The following is a 24,894-nucleotide window of genomic DNA, read 5'->3' as shown; positions in this document are numbered from 1 at the left end:
GATTTTGTCATATTGCCATATATCATGATGATATTACCATGTGTTTATATTTATGATAAAAGTGTAGGTAAGTATTTGAATATAGCTAAATGAATTACTTTATCTATAAGCTACTGGGATTCTTTTAGCATAATTATTTCCCTTTAGTTTATAGTTTCACCCATTGGCTTCTGAAAAGAGTATTTTCAATAATGAATTATTTAGATGTCTTTTGCTGTTTTGAGTATTCACAGCAGTCTTTAAAATGTGAATTGCTTTTCAACAGAAGGAACCACTCCTAGCTACTCCTTCTGCCATGCATTATTAGATCACGTAAGAATAGCAGCATGTGAGCTGATGATTTTGGTCTAATAATGGACCAGGAAAGGATAATCTAGTTGGTCTGAACATGAAATGCATAGATGACTGAAAGAGAACAGAATGTTATGTACCAGCAGTAATGATGAAGCTACCGTACTTATTAATGATTTGCCAAATGGAAAATATTTTTTGTTATGAGTGCTAGAAAATCAGTTCATAAATGTTAGTAAACATAACCAATTTTCTATCACAGTGTGAGAAACTGTGCCAATGAGACCCACCATCACCACAGCAGATGTATTGTCTCAACATTGCTATGGCAGAAACTCATGCCACCACCACAGTGAATGATTTATACATTGTTAAGGCAGGAAGATAACACCACTGAAACCGCAGAGATTTATCTATACATTGTTAAAGGAGGTAACCAACTGACGCCATGGAGCATGATACCATGGGGAACTCATGGTCTTTTGGCATTCCTCAGTTCAGAGAATTAGCTGAAACGTCCTGGGCAGAAGTACACCTGTTGCAGGCAGCACCTACGCTCCTCCCTTTCAGGATGACTAATGTGAAACCCTGTCCCTTACAATTAGGGGTCCTGGATGTGATAGCTCCTGTGACTGAGGATCTTAAACGACAGGGCATTTTAACATTCACCCACTCCCCATACAATTCCCCAGCTTGGCCAGTTCGTAAATCAAATGGTAAGTGGAGGTTGACTGTAGATTATCATCGATTTAATGCAAACACTGGTCCATTGACAGCAGCAGTGCCTAACAGAGCTGAGCTCATCTCACTCGTTCAGGAACAGGCTCATCTGGTGATGGCCACAGCTGATGTGAAAGATATGTTATGGTTCCCCTGCAGGAGGAGGACCGTGATCATTCTGCTTTGACATGGGAGGGACAACAGTATACCTTTACTTGCCTCCCTCAGAGATATAAACATTCTCCCAACTTAGCACATCATGCTTTGGCACAAAAATTAACCCAAATTCTCTCAGAACCAGGAGTTAGAGTTTATCAATACATTGATGATGTTTTGATAGGAGGGGATGAAATTGTTCCAATACAGGTGACACAAGGAAAGATTATACAGCACTTAGAGTCTCCGGGACTCCAGATACCAGAGGAAAAGATACAAACTGCTGCAAATGAAGTAAAATTTTTTGGGATATGGTGGAAAGGAGGTTCAGCCTTTATTCGTCAGGACACCCTCTCAACACTAGAGCAGGTAAAAATTCCAAAAAATAAAAAGGACCTGCAGCATGCCTTAGGCTTATTGGTCTTCTGGAGAAAACACATCCCAGACTTTGCAATAATTGCACGGCCCTTATATGACCTGCTGCGAAAAGGAGCAGCTTGGGAATGGGCTCCAGCCCACAATGAAGCATTACAGCTTTTGGTATTTGAAGCAAACACTCACCAGGCTTTGGATCCTATTCACCCCACTGACCCTGTCCAGATTGAGTAGGGGTTTGCACACCCAGGATTGTCAATTCATTTTTGGCAAAAAGGACCAGAAGGTCCTACTCGACTGATAGGATTTTACTCCAGGAGCTTTAAGGATGCTGAGAAACGGTACTCTAATTGGGAAAAAGGATTGTTTGTAGTGAGTGTTGCTCTCAGAGAAGCAGAGCAAACCATACGCCAACAGCCTCTAATTTTAAGAGGACCTTTCAAGGTAATTAAACCGGTGTTAGCAGGAACTCCCCCCACTGACAGAGTGGCCCAAAGAGATCCTGTAAGAAAATTGTATGCTAAGATTGAACATTATTGTACTGTCTTTACCGTCACTGAAGTCACCCCTAAACAGTTAAATATCCAAGAGGAAGTAACAAGTTCCCTGGAGGGGGATACCCTCCCCCTTCTGTGGTAAAAATCGCTCCTGCTTTTTTGGAGGAATTGCAGAACGTGTGGTTTACAGATGCCTCTGCTAAGAAAGAGGGTAAACAATGGAGATAGGGAGCTGCAGCTATTAATGTAGACGGTAACAGGGAATCATTACTGAAGGTGAGGGTAGTGCCCAAGTGGGAGAGTTACTGGCAGTGTGGAGTGTGTTTAAATAGGAAGAAGGGGCTAAGACTCCCATGTATATTTACACCAACTCATTTACAGTGTTCCAAGGGTGTATGGAATAGCTCCCTTTTGGGGAGCAGAGTAACTGGGAAGCAAACTGAGTGCCAGTGTGGCAAAAAGAGAAGGGGAAAAAAATCTTAGATATTGCCAAACATGGGGATTTTGCAGTAGCATGGGTACCGTCTCACCAGGAAAGGGGTACTCTAGCAGGTGAATGGAATAATAGGGCAAGTGAGCTGGCCAGAATTGCCCCTTTGCAGCAGGAAAATCAAACCGGGGAAAACTGGGACAGACTTTTGGAATGGCTACAAGTTAAGCATGGTCATTCAGGGGCTAATGATTTGTACAAAGAGGCACATGCCAGAGGTCAGCCTGTGGGGTGGGAAACTTGCAAAACCTGTATTTTCAGCTTGTGAACAATGCAGGCTCCGACTAGAGCAACACCCCATGGAGGATTCCCCTCTTCATTTGAGAGATAAAAAGTGTCTCTGGGAAACTTGGCAGATAGATTACATCCGACCTTTCAGAAGGTCATAAGGGAAGCAGTACGTATTAGTAGGCGTGGAAGTGATTTCTAGCCTAGTTCAAGCCGAAGCATTTCCACGAGCGACTGGGGAAAACACAGTGCGAGCCCTGAAAATTTGGTTTAGTTCCCTCCCCAAACCTGATTCCATTCAGTCAGACAATGGCAGTCATTTTACTGCTGCCAGACTGCAGGAGTGGACGAGGGAAGAGGGGATCAAGTGGGTATTCCACACCCACATTATCCCCAAGCTAATGGGATAGTAGAACGAACTAATGGACTCTTAAAACGATTTCTGAAACCTCACAAGCCACATTGGTTGGAACTCATTTGGGATGCAGTTACCCATGTTAATGATTGCTGTGGAATAAATGGATGTCCCCGACTGAATGCCTTTTGTCCTAAATCCCCGACTTTGACCCCAAAGTCTCAGACTCTCAGTACTCCCAAAGAATGAGTTTTTTCTCCTGGACAGCCTGTGTTAGCAGAAATACCAGCCATTAGAGCTGTTCCTGTTGTGCTCGCTGAACCTGTTAATAAATATGCTTGGAAAGCCAAAGATGCTCATGGAAAAGAATATAAAATCAACACCAGGTGGATTACTTCATCCTTCTAATAACAATTTATTTCCGGTTCCTTTAAAGGAACCGAGTCTGTTTTAATTTATTTTCCAGGTGAGGACTCTGGAGCCTGTCTGAAAAAAGAAACACCCATATGAAGCTGCTGATTGTCTGTGTGGCTTCATCAGTATTTGCCTTTTAATATTTATAGGATGTTTAGTGTATCATTGTTATATTATAAGTTTAATTTTTATTTAATAGGTATATATGTTACGCATATATTGGAATAAGTATCAATAATTAACTATTAACAATTCATATAACAATGTAGACTGGTTAAAAATAAAACAGCAAAGAAAGAAACCACCAGAAAAGCATAGATCAAGATGTTGTAATGCCTTTATATTTTTCCACCTCAGCCATAAGTTCTTGACGTGTGACCCAGGCACTCTGCCTAAACAACAAGAAGGGAAAAAAAAAGGGTTTTGATCCCCTTTATGATTAACCATATAGGTTAAACATTTTGAAAACACCCACCTTACGGAATGCTCAGAGGGGGAAATATGCACTCTAGACCTTTCCTCCCTGGCAAGTGATGCGGCAATCTAACAGTGAGGAAATATTACATTGAAAGCAAGGCCCTATCATTTGGCCATAGCGCCATAAATGTTACTGTTAGCAAACTTACTGGAGTGGCAAGCTCAGGAAATGGGTCCGGGATTTCATCTGGACACTCAGTAGCCACCTTTTACCACACAAATGATCCGTGTATGCTTTTGAACACACGCATATGCATTTTTAAACCCCACAGAATGTATTGGAAAAATCTGGAAAGACTGTGCATGTGAAATCCCTATAGTCTAGCCACAATAGTGATGCATGTTAAAAAAGAATGTGTTAAATTGTTCCTTATTGTTACTTAAGTAGAACATATAGCTATAATAACAATTTTAGTTTTCTTTTATAGGTTATTATTATATATATATTACCCAACCCTTCTGATTTAATTTGAAAACCTTATGTTGGATGCAAAATAAATTCAGTGAACTACTCGACAGCCAGCAAACAACAAATAACAATTTATTAACAAACAAGAACTGGAAACTGGATAACAGAATAACAATCCAGCAAAGTCTCATGTGATGCAAAAATCCAGAGACTTCTTCACTTGTGAGTCCAGCACAGTCCTGAATAATGTCAGGGTGGTAACTTCTACTGTTCCCTCCACAATACTCTGTGTCTGTTCCTTGGTGTTTTCTTCATGAGGTGAAGAAGATGAACAGAAATGAATAACAGGTCACTTGGTAACTTTGCTGGAGATTAACATTTTTTTCTTTTTTTTATACAACGATCTCCTGCACTTTGTTTTGGTATTCCATGAGTTTCACTACTCGGGAAGAATTGTTAGGAGGAGATTGTACTCTTCTGTACCAGCGTGACCAAAAGCAGTCACAGAGACACATACTGATGGTTGTCGTAATCACAAAGATGCAAAGACCAAACAGCAAAGCCATGCAGACTGTGTAGTGTCCTGCTCCCATCTTCTCAAAATGGCAAGGATTTTTTGTGGAGAGACAAGCAAGTTGGTCTGTTACCCTCTTGGTCAAGGTTCAGGCTAACACCCTGATCAAAATTAAGGCTTGCCAGCTCAATGAAAAATGCACGTGTAGCCACAACTTGGACCCAGCCTTAAAGGGGCATGAAAATTTAGCATTCTAAAATGCCCACCTCCTGGCTCCTGACTCTCAATCCCCACAAACAAGCCTTATATATGCTAATGTGGTCTTGCTATGCTGATGTTTTTACTATGTGTCATTTCACGTTTTGAGTGATATTGTTTATTTTCTTTTTACATAAATTTGTGACAGTAGTTTCTAGACCCAGATGGTACATAAGCATTAAGCTAAGGGGTCGTGGAAATCTATTTTCCTACTGAGTATCCTGACCCTGACTTTGGCAGAGCAGGGCAGCAGACCGTGTGGACTGATATCGCTTTATTTTGTGCTGTCGAATTCGTTGGAAATAATGGAATACCTGTATGTTCTTGTACCAATTTATTATGCAATCTTTATTTTGCTAACTATTGCAGTAATTTTTATTATGATATTTATTACTTGCCCTAGAGAATGCACACCTTGTAATTGCCCTTGTAAGCCTTTTCCTTCTTCTTCCTCTTCTTCCGGGTTATGTGTTATCTCTATTCCTTCCTCCTTTCTCTACTCTATCATTCATGCCACCTCAGAAAACAATTCATAAGTTAGCAGTGTTGAGCCATGGGGTGGTGTGAGAAACTGTGCCGATGAGACCCACCATCTCCACAGCAGATGTATTGTCTCAACATTGCTATGGCAGGAAACTCATGCCATCACCACAGTGAATGATCTATATGTTGTTAAGGCAGGAAGATAACACCACTGCCACAGAAGAGATTTAAGGCAGGAAGATAACACCACTGCCACCGCAGAGATTTATCTATACATTGTTAAAGGAAGAAACCGACTGACGCCATGGAGCAACGGGGGAGGCTGATCCTGCAAAACTTAACCAAACCCCTGCACATGTGCCCGGACTTGGGGTCAGGGGGGTCAAGGCGCCTGGAGGCCCCTAGAAGAGTGTTGGGCACGTACACCATTGTTGGGTGGAAGGTGTGGTTAAGCAGAACAGCTTGTAACAACTCATAAAAAAACAGAACCAACTAACATTGGGTGGAATGTTCCCCCATTGGACTTGGAAACGAGTTGGACTGTCAGAATGCCACAGCTCCGAGGTGGTAACTATTGCTGTGAACTCTTTCCTTCTTTCTTTCCTTCTTTTCTTTCTCTCTATCTCTCGCTCTCTCTCCCTTATCATTCACGAATTTATTGCTGGGCAAATAAAGTTCCTTGGCTCTTGACTCCGTTTTGAGTCTTAATTCTGTTCCCATGAATACAAACAGAACCACACTCAGGTCTCAGACCGGCATATGACACAGAGTTGGTTCCTCATGGCTGCAACACTCTCATGCTTCTTGCCCAGTCTCTTCAAAAATGAAATATTTTTACAGTAAGATATTTATTAAGTCTTCATAATAGCACCTATAGAAGCAGCCACTACTATGGCAAACAACTTTATTAGATAGTTACCTGTTGTCAGCTTTGCCTTGGAATGGAAAACTAAAAAACTAGTTGCTAATAATAATGTTTCAATAATACATGACTTTAACACCACGCTGTACTATTTATCCTTTACAAAAATTATCTATTCCTTTCTGTTGTTTCTATTCCATGGTTTGAAGTACACGTTGAGATAAGATGACTTCATACTGAAAAGGACACACTACTGGTAACCAGCCAGCCTCTTCAAGATAAATTGTTCATGGGGAGGGCCAGACAGAAGGAGTAGGTGGGGTCCACATTTATTGAGAAGAATAACGTATTGCTGTAGAAATTTGCTTCTTGCTCTATTTTCTTTTTATATTGCTACCTAGTTGTTAGACGAGCTACCATTGTGAAAAAAGTATTTGTTAACTAGGAAGGGTCTTATAATCGTCAGTTCAGTGTCATTCTACCAACTTAGAGGCTTTTTAAGATCCTTTCTCACATACAAAATATTATGCAAATAGAGGAGAAAAAAGGCTATTTTTTCCTGCATCTTAAACCAACTATTTCTGTAAAAGTCTGTTGTCACACTTGCCCTTGAAATTATATTTTAGATGGGGAAAAAAGCCTTGACCAATACTAATTGTATTTGTTAAATCACCACTTTTTTTCACAAAAATATTCAAACCCAGCAAAATAGTTTTTCTGAGAAAAACTATATTGGGAAAGCCATCCAGTCACAACATAAAATAAGTACAATATAACTTTTGAGACCAGCCACACAGAATAGAAAATATTCATATTTAATAGCTGACAAATGAGTTGCAGGACAAAACTTGTTATCTTTTTAATACAAATTGGTCAAGCAATTTTACATCGTGAATGAAGTCATGCCATATTTGTGAACAAATATAAAAAATGACTTGTCAAATAAGCTAAAGACAATGAATAATTGACTCAGTTCTAATCACATACACCGTACATTATAGTAACAGCCAACACACTCAAGTTTCTAAGAATGAACTTTCCAGACAGTTATATGCATCATGAGGATTTTATAAAGCTATTGCTTTTTTTAATGTTACATGACAGGTTAGATAAACTTTCCTTTGGGAAAAATCTTGTGTGTTTAACTTTCTCATTTCTTCTTCTCATATCTTTTTAATGAGATAAAGTTGATCAATATTTGTTGTGATTTGTGGGTTTGTGTTGTCAAGATGATTTTTATTAATTAACTTTTTCATGGTACATGAAATTAGAAAAAGTAATGCTTTCCCTAAATATTATCTATTCTCTTTAAATGAAGTATTAGTTTCCAAAACAAAACCTGATTAAAAAGCCAATTATTACATCTGTGTTTAATTGTAGAAAGCACATATGCATGAGTTTCAAAACATACTCCACATCATGCATAAGCTTCCAAGTGCACTCAACTTTTTCCTGACAATACACAAAATGTGACATTTACAACAATGCTTCCAAGGGAGCTAGGTAACTTCTTTTATGGAAGTTGATAATGAAATGCTGCTTGAAAAAATAATTACCTGTAAAAATGGATTATTTTCATAGTCCTCCTGTGAACTTTACTAGCTTCTAAATGGTTCCTATATTCAGTCTAATGCATCAAGGGTTGAAGACTGTCTTAGCCACAGTACAGCTTTTAGCTGTTTTTCCTGCCTATGAGCTTTTCTCTTGCAATTGCACCTAAGTGTGATCCTCATTTAACTTTCTCACTATTTGGTAAAGGTCAGGTTTTGCATTATAACAGTTGTCCATTTTGCTGGTTACCTCCCTATTACCATTTTCTTAGGAAATGCAAGGTACATGACCTACTGAACTTGCAAACCAAAATGCTATAAACTGGCTCTCAGCCCTCTAGGACAAAGCATTGTTTGCACTACCTTTTACACCAGTTCCTCTGGGTCAAAATTCTAGCTTACTACACCTGGAGTGTCTATAATGTTGTGTTACAATCTGTCACCAGAGCATGTGTTCTGTACAGATGGGGGTACGCTGGTCATGCTTTACCTGTATGGATAGCCAAAATATAAAGGAGGGCCTTTAATGCTTTTTATCTAAATAATCAGAGGAATGAATGCAGAGGTCTTGGTGAGGTAATATCATTCATTAACATGAATAGCATTCAGCAATGTCTTAAAAGAACCAACAAAACTAAACCAAAACAAAAAAACAAACAAACCCTAAATGCAGAAGTATAATCTTACACCTGTATTGTATCTCACACTTTGAAGCAATTTATGGTACCAGCAATAGGAATTTAATTTAGTAGAGTGAAACATAATGTGGTCCACTTGAAATATGACATCGAAAAATGACATTAATTTATTCCCCTGCTAATGGCTGAATGAGTGACTTTTTATGGACAGATTGTTAGGAATTCTGTATGTCTAGGATTTAGCAGACATTGAAACAGCTGTTAGAGTCTTGCAGGAGTGGTTATACACATCATCAAGACCATTTGTGTGGTAGCCTCTCACACTATAACACGAAACCTCCACATTTGGATGAGCGCTGGAGAGGACATTTATCTTTCGATAGGCTGGTGCCAGGTGGTATCAATGAGTCATGTGATTTGCAGCAAGTAAGGGCTCTGGCTTCCCCCTCATTTTAAACTGTGCGCAGAAAATGGCAAAGAGAATGCAAAGCATCTACGTGCCTTGCTTTCCTCATTGTCCCATTCCTCACACGGAAAAATCCCCAAATCTGGGTCCTGTGAGGGAGGGATCCAGAGTGGAAATTGCTGTTGCTTAATGTGGCAGTTTTCCACCTTGGTAGCCCTCTTTGGCAGGGCGGATTGCTCAGCAAGGCTGTGTTTGAGCCTGAAGCCCGACCAGGGGTAAGGGGAATGGCGTTGCTTAGCAACAGCTCTCCTTTTTCGGTGAGGTAGCACATGGTGATGGGAAAGAGAAATCTGTAAATTCAATGGATTTGGGTCCTATCCAGGAATTTTATTTCATATTCCAGGATCAGGCTTTCCCCTTACAAAAATCTTGGGCTTCCTTGATTCCTCAAAATCTAAAGCACAGAGATGGCCAAACAACAGCATCCTGTAAAGTGCTAGCAATATTAGCTTAATGGTGCATTTAATTCAGTTCTTCTCCTATACCTGCCCTAAGCATGCACTTCAGAAGGATACTTTCTAAATAAAAAGTATTCTCAAACTGTATAATTAATTTATTTCCTTTTATAAACTGGTTTAATTATATGAAAATACAACTTCATACCTAATTAAACTCAACATCTTTTTGTAAGTGGTAGGATATTTAAATATTTTATCCCTTTTATAATAGTGGGGTTCTGACTCATTTTTATGTGTTTGTTTATTAATAATGGACGGATAGCGGTAAGGATTCTATCTGGAGAATAATTATTTCCTCTACATCTCTTCACTGTCCACACGCCTGTAGCAGAGAGGGCAACAGTCTTTCTTATGTAAAACACAATATTATTGTATTGATACAACCTTGAAAAAAAAAATATTCTGTGGATTGGAGGTAACCATAGGAGTATCAGAATCTGTAAAGTTAATACCCCTAACTCTGGGTGAAAAACACTAATGCTATTGCTATATATTCATCTACTCTTAAACAGAAACTGCCCTATTTTGCAACTGTACTGCACTTCAGAACACAGAGTAAGAACTCTTGCATCTCCTGTGCAAAATGTGTTCTGCTTTTGAGCTTTTAAATTTAAAAAACAAACAGGAACAATGTATTTCTGAGCATATGGGGATAACTTCCAATGCTGCTTGATTCTGTATGAAAAATAAAACAAAGTAAAAAACCCAAAAAGCCTCTTACATGACTGTTCTGAAGAGCCTGCTAGCAATCAGATAAACAAGTAAAAAGAAAGCTGCTCAAGAAAGTGGGCAGGCAGAGGTTTTCTGCATCCGTACTGTTTGGACACAGGTCTCTCTCTGAATGTGTCCTTTGTGGAAAATATCAATTGATGACTAGCTTGCTCGGAGAAAGTAATTCAGGTTTTTTCTATGGAGTAATTCCATGCTGCAGTAGTTTTGGAGTGTTGTAAAATTGACTTTGGATACTTCTGTACATATATGTGAGCAATATATGTGTTTACAGTTATGCTCCATATTTTAAGTTGCAGTCATGGGTTTTGGATCTTAGAAAATTTGGATCAACCTACAGATGGAAAAGATAGAGTAAATACTGTACAATGTTTCCTGTTTCCCTCTGCATCCTCCTGAAGACACTGGCTGCTCATAACTCATATTTGCCAGGTAAAAACCAGGCTGGATGGCTGAGCCCAAAGAGTGTCATGAATGCAGTTAAATCCAGCTGGCTGCCTGTTGCAAGTGGTGTTCCCCAGGGTTTAGCATTGGGGCCAGTCCTGTTTAGTATGTTTACCGACAATCTGGATGAGGGGATTGAGATCACCCTCAGTAAGTTTGCAGGTGACACCAAACAGGGGTGAGGGGTGGGGTGGAGTCTGCTGGAGGGCAGGAAGGCTCTGCAGAGGGATCTGGATATAGGGTACCGATGGGCCAAGGCCAATTGTATGAGGTTCAACAGGGCTCAGTGCCGGGTCCTGCCCTTGGGTCACAGCAGCCCCACACAGCGCTACAAGGCTGGGGCAGAGCGGCTGGAAAGGGCCTGGTGGGAAAGGGCCTGGGGGTGCTGGTCCACAGCCGGCTGAGCGTGAGCCAGCAGTGTGCCCAGGTGGCCAAGGAGGCCAGCAGCACCCTGGCTTGTGTCAGAAGCAGTGTGGCCAGCAGGACTAGGGAAGTGATTGTTCACTTGTACTCAGCACTGGTGAGGGTGCATCTTGAACACTGTGTTCAGTTTTGGGCCCCTCACTTTCAAGAAGGATGAAGAAGTGCATGTCCAGAGAAGGGCAACAAAGCTGGTGAAGGGTCTGGAGCACAAGTCTTCTGAGGAGCAGCTGAGGGAACTGAGGTTGTTTAGCCTGAAGAAGACTTACTAAGTGGACCTTAGTTCCCTCTACAACTACCTGACAGGAGGCTGTAGGCAGATGGGGTCAGTCTCTTCTCCCAGTTGACAGGCAACAGGACAAGAGGAAACAGCCTCAAGTTGTGCCAGGGGAGGTTTAAATTGGATATCAAGAAAACTTTCTTCACTGAAAGGGTGGTCAAGCATTGGAACAGGCTGCCCAAGGAGGAAGTGGTCGAGTCACCATCCCTGAAGGTATTTAAAAGATGTGTAGATGTCGTGTTTAGGGACATGGTTTAGTGGTGAACTTGACAGCGCTAGCTTAACGGTTGCACTCCATGATCTTAAAGATCTAAACCATTCTATGATTCCATGTCATTAAGATTCTCTACCAGTGCCTCTTCATCATCCAGTTCATTAATTGTAGACCATATCATTACAAATAGCTATTTCTCACTAAAGGACAAAAGATTATCAGGAGTGAGGAAAAGTTCAATGTTTTTCTAATTACCTTGTATATAGCCAACTAGTAATTATTAGTATAGAAAATAGAAAACCTGGGGCTAGGAAATAATATTTTCCCAACAGATTTAGCTTAAGGATATAATGAAAAACATTCACTTTTTTACATTTATTTTCTATGCTAACTTATGGGGATTGTTATGAGTAGATAGAATACTATGTATGAACAGGTGCTGTCTAGTAAAGCGTTTCAGCATTAATCTAATCAGACTGAATGATACAAAAAAATCTCAGGGGGTTACAAACCTATCCATACTCTTGTCATTATTTCCTAAGCAGTTCATGACTGCGATAAGTATGCTTTTGGAACTGCAGTGTGACAGAGGTGGACCATATGAAATTGATTCACACCTTAAGGCTCAGTGGATGGTTCAAGGGAAATTACACACTTCATTACACTTAAGCACATAGAGATGAACAATAATGAAATGCTAATATGCAGTGGCCATAGGGTACCGATTATCGACATAAACAGTAGTTCAAGGAAATGGCTGATGATTTTTGAATGACTAAGCAACAATTGATGTAATGAGTTTAGCTACCTTTTGATAGGAAAATAATATAATGGAGTAGTAATAAAATGAAGAATGATATACATGTTGAAAAATCACATACATTAGAGATACAGAAATGAACTGCCTAGAATATGGACAAATCAAGTATAGCACTTCTGCATAAGGGAGAGGTGAGCTACAAATAAACTGACAGCATTAATGTGGATTGTCTTTGGTTTTTTTTCAAAAGCATTCACTTGCTAGAACTTCATTAACAATTGTTTTTTGTTTAATAAGGTCTGATATAATGTGCATTTTGTTTAATTTCAGTTCATTGTAGATGTGGCACTGAAGGCAGATGACAGCATCGTCAGTAACATTTCGCACTGAAATTTCTACATGCAGTCATATTTTTAATTATCAGATAGCACCCAATTTGATATATAACTCAGATATATCTAGACTATAGAATAGAGCTGACTGAAGTTTTAAGCATGTTTTAATCAAAATAAGTTTTAATCTAAATAGATTGAAGGGTTAAGGTACAAAAATATAAGCCAAGAAAGACATTTAAGTCATTTTAATGTCTTAGGAAAACTTGGCAGATGTTTATGCTATGTAATTCTACTTAATTGTTTTGTCATGCTACATGCAAGAAAAATGGCGTGTCTTTCTCCACCACCAGACTGCATCGTAAAGAAAAGCAATTCATCACAACATTGTCATCACTTACGCAGTTATCTTTTTTCTGGTAACACGTGTTTGACTTCCCTTTCCTGGGTGCTATTCTGGCTGTGTCCAGGTTCTGAGGTGTACTGGCTCTAGACTTTTAACAGTCTTAAATGGAGAAGAACAGAAATGGGTCTGAGTCAGCAGGAAATTCAAGAGTTTGGAAATGTGTTTTCTGCTCCTAAAAATACACTGATCAAATACTGATCAAGTAGGCTAATAGGATAGTTTTGTATTCTCATTTTAAGTCATTTTTAAGTCCTGATGCCTCTTAATTATTGCAGCAATAATAAACTTTTTCACCAAATGTGAAAAAAGAATCTAATCCTCAAGCACTGACAATCAATAGTTCCACAGAAGTTGATAAATATTTTCCCCAATGGTTTGACTATTGTCCTTCCCCTTCCTTAATCATGTTGCCTTCTTACTTTCAGTTAAATAATTGTATTTCCCTCCTGAAAAAAACAAAATTGAGAAAGCCCTGGATTTTTTCTCCTTCTGCAGCCCATTCATTTCTCTCACACAGACAGAGTCACAGACACACACACAGACATATACACACACACTGTCACACAGCACAAGCTGGCTTACGTGTAGCTAGAGAGCTGTAAAATTGTACATACACCTAAGGCACCATTTTTGACTATGCAATACTTCACAGAACCACATAACTTTGAATTTTATTTGCTTCAAAGGAAAATAAGTTGGCATTTTTCAAGCACCTAGAATATACTTATTTTAATATGTCTAATATTTATCTAATAGTTTTTTAAAAACTGATATAGATGAGGAAGATAAAAAGATACAGGTATTCAGTAGTAAAAATGAATGTGTACAGTATTCAAATAAGAAGAGACAAGCATTAATCTTCAAAAATTATTTAAAGGATTCTACATTGTTAAATTGTTGAAATATTTAATTGCATTGCAGAATTAACTTGAAGTCAGGTACTCTAAGGAATATAACAGAGACAGGTTCAGGTCACTGGGAGTCTCGCTGGAAACATCTGTTACAGTGAATGTAATCACATGGTTTGGACCTGCATATACATGAATATTTTGGAGTTACATAGGAAAGTTCCTCTAGAAGGAGCTAATTATATAAGTTACTGGTTTTGTTAGTTCAAAATTAGTCTTTAATCAGGATTTCTTTGGGACAAAGATATTTCAGCAAGTCAGAGAACTTCAGTTTTTAAATTACACTGCAGGATCCTTTTACATCTTACAATCGACAAATGTTTTCTCAGAAGCAGTAACCAAAAACGTAATTTAGAAGAGCTACTTCTGATGGGGTTTTTTTTCCAACTCGTTGCGCATTATGAAAATAGAGGATTTTTTTCCTTCTCATTTGTTTTCCAATCCTGCTTCTTCTGGTATAATTTACTTTACTGATCATTTTCTCATTCATAGAAAGAGGTCTTTTTTACTTTCTTCACCCACCCCCACCCCCCTTTTTTTTTTAAGGTAACAGTCAAACACAAAAGTAGTTGGGTTTTTTATTTATGTTATGTGAAAGTTGGTGTTCTTTTTTGCAATCTGGGCTGGCTCACATGAGAGGTCTAGTTACCATTTCACAACTGGATTAGAGGTTTCTGATTGTCCAGATTTGATGCTTATCTAATGTTCATCAGATGCCAGGCATGCAGTTAAGCAGTGTACCTGAGCTAATGTTCACTTTTAAAATGTATGTTTCTCCCTTGATGCTGCCAGAACTGTACATTACAGGTGTGATGCATTTGCTGAAAGTGTTAGGTTGAATCTCTGTCAAAGGCTAGGGTTTCTGGATGTTTGTGGTAAATGCTGTGTATGCTCTGGTGATTAAGGAAGTCTATTACAGATTCATGAAGAGCTGATATTAGTTCATTCCCCATCGAAAGGTTTACAGAGTCTCCTAGAGACCCAGGCAATTCATCTTTCTGCTTTCCCTACAGCCACTGTCTGTTCTCATGTCTTAAAATAATGCTTTTTTAGAGACAAATGGAAAAGCCTCCGATTTCAACTCAGTAAGCTTTTGCTTGCTTGAGGCAACCAGTGTGTCTGAGGGGGTACTACTTCCTTTTGCAATGGTCTGCTTTTTAACAGATTGACCCAAATCAGAAAATCCAGAATTGTCTCTAAGGTCAGTTGAGCCACCCTGTTCACACTTAAGGGTAAGAAGGTGTTTTTTTTCCCCAATTTTTCATAGGAGAACGTGGTCAGAAGAGAAGTTTTGTCCTATTGCTGCTTAAATCCAAAAGCTGAGTGTCCTTGTTACTGTTTGTTCATGAAGACAGTGAATGACAGACTTCATTGTCATATGACTACATTTTCTGTGTTTAACTGTCTGTAATCTGATTTTTTCAATGAGATTATTTTTTTTATTTACAAGATACCATAGATAGATAATGCTTCTGTGATGGCATCTTTGATCTTCACATGTGCCATCACCATATATTTTCTAAAATTATTGTGTTTTGCTCCTGTCATCAGATAAAGCACATGACATATATCTCAAATCTGTGAGAGATAAAGATGGAGAAGTACAAATTCATCTGTGAAAACTGTGCACCTTATCTGAGTGTCAAGCCTAAAAAATGACAGAGAACAAATCTTACGTAAATGCTGCTTTATGTATTTCATTCTTTGACTTGGTCATCTTTGCTTTTTCTCAGAGCTGTGAAATGTGAAATGCTAGCTGAGGCTCAGGCTGCTTCTCCAGGCGACTGGCAGTAGCCTCTGCCTGTTTGTGGATTTGTACAACATCACAGAAGAAAGCTTCAAAAGGAATTAGTGTTGATGCTACTTCTAGAACTGCTGAGACTCTAGAGGAGGACCATGTGCTGGAAAGAGCAATCTCAGATCTAGTTCCAAAATCATGTGGAGCTTTGATCATGGAAGGGGTCTTAGTCTCCATGACATGTTTTCACTCTGTATGTGTTGCTTAATTGTTAACCTCCTGAACCTTTTGAGGTAGGTACATAGGTTTCTCTAGTCTTCCCCTTTTATATTTAATCTTATGCACTTCTAGAACATTGGACCCATAAAAGATCCAAATCATAAATATAGACATCTCTATTTTGTTGTGATCTCTCCACTTTGAAATACATCTGAGAGGGCATGCTTCAGTAGTTAAGACCGATCTTCTGTTCTATGCTTATGCTCTATAGCTCAGTAGTCAGGCCATTCCCTGCAGCAATATAGAACTTTTCCAAATATTTTCTGAAACTTCTGAGATCCTCTCTGTTACAGATTATTGGTTGTACTCTCCACAGGAGACAGAGAATTACCTTGTGCACATAATGGCATAGAAGCTCTGGTATTCCTGAACAGCTTCTGAAAGCTTCTTTCCCTTCCAGATTGTCTACTATTATCAATCCAAAATGAACGAGGGGTCACCAGATACATGTCATAGCTGCACATACCTCTCATTCCTTCTTCCATTTCTTTTTTCTGGAACATCTAAGATTTTAGTGAATACACTTCCTGCTGCCTATAGATTTGCTTTTATCATGCTTTTAATCACCATTCCTTTGTTTTCATGGTGCTTCTAGTTTGGCTTCCAGTGTTTCCAAACAGAGCAAAAAGTCCATGAAAATGGTTGAATATTTGGATGTTTCTGATGGTAGTGGAATTCCTTCTCATCTTCTCCCTTTCTTGTGTTTTCTGCAAACAGTGCAGGCTTGCACTGTTTTGTTTCTTTCTTTTTTGTTTTTTTTTTTTTTTCATATTTGTTTTTTTTTTTTTAAGCAGGGAAGAGAGAAAGGAAAGGAAGAGCCTGTGTGGCTTCATCTATTACGGGATCCTTACAAAAAAGAAAAACTTCCATTTCTATTGTCAAAAATACTGACTTCCCTTCCCAGCTATGGTGTTTACAATTTAACCTTTGCTAGATCACAAAATACTTGCCTGCATTAATATTCCTAGAAGATTTATATGAAATGATAACTAGTGTAGATTTTAAGCAAAAAGTGAATATTTCTTTCCGAAAGATTTTCCCACTTGAATCCTCCTAAACCACAGGTTTGGCAAAATTTCAAGGAAACCCTCAGAAAAATATAGCAACTGTTATATAGTTTCTGGTGTATACTTTGCCAGTCTGGTCACACTTGACAGTCTTTCTGTAGCCTAACATTTGTTGCACATGCATGTGAGTAAATCTCAATCACATTCATTTCCACAGTAAGAGGACAGAACCAAAGGAAATTAATTTCAAAATAAAAAACAATGGATACATTTTTGGTATTCATCCAGCTCCAGGCCAGTGTCCATAAAAAATAAAAATTCCCTTTGCTTGCAGCCCATTGGCTTTTGTCTTTTCTTTCACATAATCCACATTTGTAATGGGCATGCTGAGAAGAAATGACAAGTGACTAGACCCATGTTCATCAACTTTCATAAATACATGCAAATAACACTCTGAGAACTTTGTTTTGATGATATAATTGCTTCAATGCATTTCTTATTATTGTAAGAATTACCCAGGATATGTCACTGCCTCTGCTATAGTCGTTTGTTCTATAGGCTTGAATATTATTCATAGAAATGAATTCTCCAAAACAAGTCTCATGCCTGAAACATTTCATTAGAAGTGACATTTGTGCATAGAAACTCAGATTTTTCTTGTTCTAAGCTATCACTCCCTAAAGTTTCTGCTTGCAAAAGTGATAATAGAAGTTGGAGTTCAAAGTGCTTTTGACTGAGTGCCAGGTATTTTGAGATGCCTGCAGCTAACACATTGTTGCATGACAAATCATTTCCACTAACCACTTTGGAGCAGTCTGTTGGTTTGTCTGCTAAGCTCCTAGTTACTGGGAGATCACTTGAAGTTCTGAAGTGTAAGACATCGTCCACAAGATGTCTGTGAACAATTATTTTTGCACTTGTAGTTCTCTGCAGTTAAGTGCTTCTGTTTGGAAATGGGAGAATTCTCCAATTTGTGAAGTAGAAGTAATATTTATCCCTCTTAAACTAGCATGTAATCCTTGCTTCTCATTGACTACTAGAACTATGTTAAATGCTACCAAGAAGCAATTGTACACTGTATTTTCTTGTTAGAATGCATTATGTAGCACCTGTCCAGTGAGGGCTGAGGCTTAGGTGAAAAAGACACATCAAAACCAAAAAAACCCAACAACGCTACAACTGAAAGACTGAAGTACAGCTTTTTGTTCTGGAAGAAATATTGTAATGATTATTCTTATCATAGAAAATAATTTTTCATCTCCTGACATTATATATTTCATATTAAAAGTTCTCTTAATCATACCTGTTAAAAAAAGAATGCCCAGCATACTCCACATGCTATTTTCTGCAAGTGATACACCTTCTGGTGTTTCTCTGTAGGGAGAGCTGGAAAATATTGGAGGGAATCAAAATCAAAATATCATGAACTAGTTGTTTATTCTGTAATGTCATATTTAATAGAGTATTCCTGGTCTTTTGATGATCTTGATTTTGTTGGGGCTTGGTTTTGTTTGTTTGGTTTTTTAATAATAATTTTATTTTCCATATTGCATTTTTTTATTTACAAAGAAGTATTATTTTATATAGGAATAAAATAATAAAGTATAGAATTATATTAATATGATAATACTAATACAACATATTGATTTTATTAATTATCTAGGAATATTTAATAATTAAATTACATTGAACATAAATTGTTATAGTAATCTGTTATATTAAAAAAATTTAATTCAATTATTTCATTCAAGTGTTTATTTGAAAGCTATTGCACAAAGGATGGCATAAAATGGTGCCTCCAGACATGCAGGCAATTGCTGAACAGCAAGCCTACTCTGCAAGTTAAGTTCTTACCTTTGGGCTCGCACAGGTAATCATGTGATTCCCTGGCTTAGATAGGTACCACATAGTGCTGATGCATTTTCACAGAACCAGCCAGTCACATATGAAAGTAGGTAGGCAAGAACCAGAATAGGTTTTTAGGGTTTTCTTTTTCTTTTCTCATTGAGTTCATTGGATATAGCATGTCTTCTGATTTAGTTACCTTTTGCTGTTCAGAGCTGTAACAGGGAAATGCTGAAAAAAAATCTTGTCACAAGGTAACAAGAAGGCTCATTAGAAAACAGAAATCATGTCACCTGAAGTTACAATTACTTCCAACTATTTTTAATAGATCCAAGCATAAATAATTAATAAAATTACATATGTATGTTTAATGACAAATGATAACAATATGATAAAGTGTTAAATGCCAAATACTAATAATTAATATTAATTATTCAGAATTATTATGAAGGAGTTTGAGGTATGATTCTTATGTAAATTATAATGAAAAGCAGAAAAAAAGAATTGGAAATGCATAAGGCATATTTTTTATATCTATATATATACTCTACATATGCAAAATACATAAATCCTTAAAATCCATAAAAATACTAAAAAAACTATTATTTGAAATACATCTATCCAGTCCTTGTAGATTGGAAGCACATTCTTATCTTACAAGAACTATCACTGTTTGTCACTGCATTTCTAATGTTTTTTTAGACATGAATTTAAAAACAATACTACCAACAAAAAAACCAAATTACTTGAAAGCAGCTGTCTCAGAAAGCACAGTTTTTAAAAATTACTATAATTTAAGTAGATCCAGAGGTGCACAAGGTCAGTTCTAGCCTTTTACAACTTCAATTCTTTCCAGTTATTGCACATTTAGTATAGAAAATTGAGACTAAAATTGCTTCCTAGATTTTCTGATGTTCAGAACTGTCAGGTGTTGATCTCCATAAATACAAAACATACCTGGAAAGAAGTATCATGTAACAATCTCTTCATGGAGTTAGACTGCATTTCTGCAGAGCAAAATTAAACACGGAGACTATTAATAGCATCTCTTCAGTATTTTCTCTTAAAACCCAAAAGATACTTCACAATGTAACTTCAAAGAGTGAAATAGTTAATAAAATTGTATTTGCTTTAAAGAATTGCTTGGAAATGTAAGGCTCTATAGATACATTGGCAAACGTTATGCTTAATCCAAAGTTATTCTGAGCCTGAAATCTTTAGCAATTTGGAAATGTTAATTTGCAGGCAAATCCTGCTATAATTCTGTATAAGAAATTGCATTAATTATGGATTTAGAAATGGTTTAAAATACACATAGATGCTGGCATAAAGCAATGAACATTAGGTCATTTTGAAATAAAACACTCAGTCCTTCAGTAAGTATAAAGTTTTTTTTAAAAAATTAAAGTATGCAAATAAGAAGTATTTATCCTGAGAAAGGTAAAGTTTTAAAACAGAACCAAGCTGAAATATCATAAAATGAGATTTACTGCAACAATATTTTAAGGTAATAGCAAAGATGTCATTTAAGCAATTTGCAAATCGTGTATTTCCCTGCTGTGTTTGCAAGATTACCTTGTGAATCATCAGGAACTATAACTCAAAAAGCTTTTGATTTACATTTTCCTGAGACCTAAAGGCAAGAAAGGACACTACGGATAAGATGAATAAATTGATGATCTACTAGCTTCAATAAAGAAAAGGCTGCCTTTTCCCAACTGGCCTAAGTTAGTACCTGGTACATTCTTGCAACCTATCACATAGATATACTGCTTGGTAAGACTGTCTGGCTCTGTGAGAAGTTTTAGTGAGGTTTCTACATCATGAGTAAACAGATAATTATGAGTCTGAGGATGCAGGAAAGTAGGTATACAAAAGCTCTGGGAAATTAAGGTAGTATTAAAATAATTTTAACAATTAAGATGTGCTTTTCAAAACAGCTTTGCCTTACTTTTCTGGCTATTCCACAGGTGTGTGTGTGTGTATATACATATATGTGTGTGTATATATATATCTATAGACACACCACATGGGAGCCCCACATTTCTGCTGAATATCTGCCTTATTCCATCCAGGTTGAGCTCTGTCTATAATTGCTGAAACATCTGAGTGCCTTCTTACAGCAGTGTGGTTAACATCTGTTCTGTATTTATTTGTTCTCTTGGGTTGTTTGTTTGTTTGTTTTTGTTTTTGTTTTTGCTTTTTTTTTCCAAAAAGAGAAAAATGAACAGTGGAGACTGATTTTACTTCTTTATTTATGTATTTATTTATTTTCTGTCTTTGTGGAGACATCCAGAATGTGTTGCTATGGATTTATATTAGACGTGAGGATCAAAAAATGTATCCTGTGTCTGGAACAGATGACAGTGAGGATCTTGTTGGTTCTTAGTTCACAAGGGAAGGAAGCTCTCTATCTGCGTAAGACAGGACTTAATCTTAGGGAACATACATACACTGTGCTAAAGTAACAGAACTGCTGACACCAGCTTTCACTATAGGGTAAAAGATTATTTTACAGTAGCTTGTGCATAGTCTACCAAGTGCCATGAAGATCAGGAAAGCATCTATAAATTTGACTGTCTCCCATATGGTAACCATGTAAAAAAGGCAAATCCAGGTGTGATGCTTTCAAGTAATTGTGTCGCAGGGAAATCTGATGTTGTGGGGGTAGCTAAAATCTAACAATTCCTTTCAGTTCATATAACATTCTTGCAAATATATATGTCATATAAGAAAATAAGTTTATTCTAAAACTTAATCCAAAGTTATTTCAGATGAAAACCTGTACTTACAAATACAAGCAAAGTGAAATGCTTGTGTTAGCAAATTTGAATCAGTAGTCTTTTGAAAATGCATTTCCTATTGAGCTTTACAATACTTTTTACATCTGCTTGGGCTGAGAAATAACACAATGAAGCTTGCAATGCCTTTGCATAATGTATTCTACTATGGCTGGCTGCTTTGGACACACATACTTTGATGGCATGCAATGTTTGTACAATCTTTTCTCATTTTCTTACAACTCAATTTCCTCATTTTTCAATTTCCTACAATTCCTTCTTATTCTTGTGTAGGAAAATACAGTTACAGCATAAATATAGCTTATCATTTACTGCAATCTAGCAATATCTGATGCTCAGTTAACTCTAGTATGAATCTCATCTGCCAAGCCTACAAGGGCTTGGTATTGTTTTCAGATGGTCTAGTACTTCTGCAGGAATTGGGTATGACAACAAATCTCTCCACTTTTATATAAAACTCAAACTTCCCTTTCTGACCCTGCTTCTTAAAACAGTAACACATTTCAAATTCCTGCTATTCATGCCACTTTCTGTCACAGAGGGAATAATGCAGAAAAAATTCACTTGACAAATGATAGTAATCTTATCCAATTGTAAACTTGAAAGCTGCAGTGATATTGCAGTGATGGATTTGGTGCAAGAACCTTCTTGCTCACATTGGAACGTAAATGGAAATAATTGTGAGCCTTCTACACTTAAAAAGCTGTACTTCTTTCAACCTTTTCCTTTCGCTAAATGCCCAGTATCCATATCCCACAAAGCAAAGGCTTTTCTATGCCTGTCCAAATAGGAAAAGAAAGCTGGGAGATAGATCCCTCAATTTAAATTTAAGCAATTTGCTGCAAGATATTCTAATTGCCAAAGGACTCTCAGTACAGTGATTTTGAAAGGAACTGTACTGCTAAGAGGTTTCTGGACTTGGCAACAATATAAAATTTGTAACCCTGCATTGAAACCTCCCCAGCAGTGGACTTGCCTGAGTTTAGCAAAATGATATCCAAATAGGCTACACAAAGTGGTGAAACTTCTCTTTTTCATTGAGTTTCCTCTTCTTCTGACCCCTTATATGAAGGCATTTCTATCGGGGAATCACAGGCCAGTATTTGAACAGAATTACAAAAACGTTGAGTCTATTGAGTGAAGCACAAAGTAACCGCAAACACTATGAATTGCTCAGTCTGCTAGAAAAGGTATTAGCATTTTCCTTCTGAAATGCAGATCTGATGGAACTTTGTAACCCAAGTCTTCATGTGGAATTCAGGAAGAACAATTCATTTCTTTAGTAAATTAATTCTCCAATAGCAGCAAAGAAAAAAACAAAAGCATTTCTAGTGTATTATGCCAATACTGATGGAATGGGGCAACTCCCAAAGATATTCAGTTGTGATATACATTAATAATTTATTTCTCCCAGTGGCCATAAGATGTTACCAGGTACCTCTGAACTGTTAAAAAGCAAATACTAATTGGAAAGGAAGAAAACTGTTGAGGGGGGAAAAGTGTCAGAATTTGAGTTTTCAAAAGATCATGATAAATTAGATTTTTTAAACTGTATGGTACATATATTGATCAACAGAAATATATAATATAGTTATTTGTGTTGTGCTTGATTAGCTTTTTTTTTTTTAATTGCAGACTTTTAGGTAGAGAAACTACACTAGCTAACTTTCATGTTAACTAATAAAGAATTTCACAAATGCTCATTTATGCCCGATAAATTTCCAGTGAAGATTCTTATTTTTACATTAATTCCATATTTTAAATTAATCTAGAATTGTTTGCTTTCTGAATGTTGTTTATTTTATTGTTTTGTATACAAGTAGAATTAGTATTTGAATACTGCTTTTTAAAAGCAATTAACTATCTAACCAATTAATTTTTGGAAATGAAGACTTCAGACCTTGCAATCTTTATGAGGTATACATGAGTTTTGAAATTACACATCCTATGTTATAATTACTTTTAATGAAATCCATATACAAAAACTTCCAGTGGGATCCCAATCCAGGAATAAAATCATAGAATCATAGAAGGTCAGGGTTAGAAGGAACTTCTGGAGATCATCTAATCTAGACCACTGCTAAAGCAGGTTCTCCTAGATGAGGTTGCACAGTCATGTGCAGACAGGTTTTGAATGTCTGCAGAGAAGGAGATTCATTCTAGACATTCTGGATTGAAATAGCCCTTCAACACTAAAGGTACAGATGTCTTAGGTTACTGAGTCCTTTCCAGAAAAAAATAATGAAAAAATAAGGGATTCAAAAAGTATAACAAGCTCATGTAACCAAATGAAACTGTGAAACAAGTTTTGCTGTCTCTCCCTTTACATATTTCCATTTTTATGTGGCATAAGGACATTAAATAAAACTCGAATGTCAGAAAATGTTTGCTGGATTTGTTGTTAGTCCACATGCTTTTGTAAAATATACATATATTTTCAAGGAAATTGTTAAAATAAAAACAGAGTGATTGGTTTGTTTGTTATTATAACACCAAGGAGGTTTAATAACACAAACCTCAATGACAAAATTTTTGCAGGTGAAAGACTCTCTTTTATCCACTAGTGAAAAAGAGAAAGTACTGCTACAGAAATCTCCCTTTGCATGGGCAAGGTACACCTTTTGCAAAGATCACTTGAAAGCTCCTATAGCAATGAATTGCCTGAAATTCAGGACTTCCTGCATTCTTTAACAGATCATATGGGGGAAACTGCTCTGCTGCCCTGTAAAAAGCCCTTTTTCATTAAATCAGGTTTCTGGGTGGAGGTGGTGGGAAAAGGTACATATTTTTACCCTAGAAGTTAAATAATATAAAGATAGTATTTTACTCTTTATGTCGATGTTTGAATGCTGTTGTAAGGGGTTAGTTTCAAAGGCATATAATTTTAGACAATATAGTTATGGAAGGGCATAAAATGTATTGAAGCTGTCAGTAGTAAAAGAATAGATTTGGAATCCCAGACTGTGAACACCATTCTCATCCAGTAACTGGGATGGAGGAGAAGGTATTTTAAGGAAAGCAAGGTAAGGGGTTTGTAGGGTCCTACCCAGTATGACCTTTTTATCTTCCAAGTGTTCAGAATATCAGACT

General features: G+C 37.2%; 1 long non-coding RNA gene across 4 annotated transcripts in view; it reads right to left on the bottom strand.

Moving 5' to 3' along the window:
* Positions 1-4,522: 4,522 nt before the first annotated feature.
* The window catches only part of LOC308056425, a 43,160-nt gene continuing 22,788 nt past the window's right edge, over positions 4,523-24,894 (bottom strand). For 2 of the 4 annotated variants that reach the window (XR_013924826.1, XR_013924828.1), the window contains 3 exons: positions 19,013-24,894; positions 18,462-18,544; positions 4,523-13,325 (listed from right to left, as the gene is read on the bottom strand). The exon at positions 19,013-24,894 is cut by the window's right edge. This is a non-coding gene — a long non-coding RNA (uncharacterized lncRNA). Of the gene's footprint in view, positions 13,326-14,667; positions 17,545-18,461; positions 18,545-19,012 lie in introns of those variants that run through there. The other 2 variants (XR_013924827.1, XR_013924829.1) reach the window with 2 other exon arrangements.

Source organism: Falco punctatus (genome assembly GCF_963210335.1).
Source record: "Falco punctatus genome assembly, chromosome: Z".
Taxonomy (NCBI): domain Eukaryota; kingdom Metazoa; phylum Chordata; class Aves; order Falconiformes; family Falconidae; genus Falco; species Falco punctatus.
This window is presented reverse-complemented; position numbering and strand designations above follow the sequence as displayed.